Consider the following 2,276-nt stretch of genomic DNA (forward strand, 5'->3'; position numbering starts at 1 on the left):
GTCTTGACATTTAAAAAAATTTTTTTTCTTTTTTTGAAGTGTGTTTGAGAGAGAAAGCAAGCAGGGGAGGGGCAAAGAGAGAGGGAGAGAGAGAGAATCCCAAGCTGACCTTGTGGAGCCTGACGCAGGGCTCAAACTCACGGACTGGGAGATCATGACCTGACCCGAAACCAAGAGTCAGATACATCCATATCGTGGATAGCAGTGGCTCCTTTATTCCCATTGCTGTATAGTATTCTTTTGTGTGCTTATATAGCAATTTGATGATGTTTTTGTTTGTATCTTTTGGAAAACACATGTATGCATTTCCTTTGGGTATATATGTGGGTTTGGCGCTGAGTCATAGGGTGTACATATGTTCCACATTATCAGATACTGCAAACAATATTCCAAAGTGGTTAAGTTCAATTTACATTCAATAGCAGTAATATGAGAGTCCCAGTTACTTCATGTCCTCACACATTATATATTTTTTTCTTTCATTTTAGTCATTCTTGGGGGTGTGAGTTGTTCAAAGTAATGCAAAGATTTCCACTTAGCCCAAGGCACTCATCCTACAAAGAGATGAGATCCAGAGTTTGCAATTTATGTGAAAGAGTTATGGGCTTCTTGAGAACACAAGTTTCCCCACTGAAAGTAGAGCATTTCATAAGCCAAAATGGTGTAAAGAAGCAGTTGCCATCAATTTTTATGGAAAAGGATCTGAGCTTTCCCAGATCCAAAAACCAACCTCTTTAGGTTTTTTTCTGATACCCTAGGACACACATATACGAAGTAAGTAGAGCTAAAGCATGAATGTTTCCAGACCGAGTCCAAAACTATGGCTACTTGATGCTGAGATGTGCTGAGTGTAGTTCCGCAGGAAGGAGCTTGGTGGGGCCACTCTCACTGCTGGGGACGCACTGCCTGCCCCCTATAACGCACCGTTCACCGTAACACAAACCGTGCTGAATGCTGTTTTTGCTTTTTGCCTCTTTGTGAAAATTGAAATCCTCCTCACATTTCTTTTGGTTAGCCTGAAAGGTACAGTGGTGTAATGCAAACATTTAAACAATGGGAGATACCTGTACTAAAAGTACTCAGCCATTTAAAATGGATCAAAAGATATTTAAAAAAAAAATGTTTTCTGGAGAGATGAAGAAAGGTCTTTGAGCAACATGAGTAAAACATTGTCAGTGCTTAGCACAGTGCCTCACATGTAGTAGCTGAGAGTCATTCAACAATATTTATGAAGCATCTACCATGTTTCAAGCACTATGTACTAGGCACGTATCAGTGGACAAGACAGAAGCTTCTCTCTCTCGTCCCTTTTGTGGGAGGGAAAGATTTAAAAGTTCCAATCGGGTAAGTGGGATAAAGAAAACAGAGTATACTGTGACTGGAGGGCGGGATGTCGGAATGCCTCAGTGAGAAAATGACGTTTGGGTTGTGACAAGGAGGATGCTAGTCAGCTATGCAGGGAAGGGGTATCTGGTGGAGGCAGCAGCAAGTGCAAAGGTCCTCAATCAGAAATGAGCTTTTAATATGGGCAAACCAAAACATGCCCGTGAGGCTAGAGAGTAAGTGTGCAGTTGTGAACAGAAGCTAGAAGATCGAACTAGAGGGTGGGCATGGAGGCCTTTGCCAAACGAAGGAATCTAGATTTAATGTCCTGCATTATGAGATGCCTTGGGGGCGGATTTTAAGCAGGCAGCCGTGCAGGGACAGAGCGGAAGCTGGAAGACCAGATAGGAGGTTGTTGAAATAGTTCAGATGAGAGATAATAGATACCAGTCCTTTGTCAAGACATTTGTATTACACATGTTTTCTCCCAGGTTGTGACTTGTCCTTTCATTTTCTTCACAGGATGTTTGCAAGAGCAAAGGTTTTGAATTTTGATAAAGTCCCATTTATCAGTATATTCTTTTATGGTTTGTGCTTTTGTGTCTTAAGTTTTTACCTGTCCTAAAGTTGCAAAGACTCTTCTTCTTTGTTTCTGCCAGAAGGTTTATGGTTTTAGGTTTTATTAGGTCTGTGATTCATTTCATGTTAATTTTTGTGTCAACTTTTTATTTTAATGGCATTATTTTATCCTCTTGAGACTATGTATTTCTCTAATTAGAAGGATGGTCATTTGATTTTTTTTATCTTTATTTTTGAGAGAGAGACAGAGCGTGAGCAGAGGAGGAGCAGAGAGCAAGGGAGACACACAATCTGCAGCAGGCTCCAGGCTCTGAGCTGTGAGCACAGAGCCTGACGTGGGGCTCGAACCCACGAACTGCGAGATCATGACCTGA

The sequence above is a fragment of the Panthera uncia genome, unplaced genomic scaffold, assembly GCF_023721935.1.
Source record: "Panthera uncia isolate 11264 unplaced genomic scaffold, Puncia_PCG_1.0 HiC_scaffold_1697, whole genome shotgun sequence".
Lineage (NCBI taxonomy): Eukaryota > Metazoa > Chordata > Mammalia > Carnivora > Felidae > Panthera > Panthera uncia.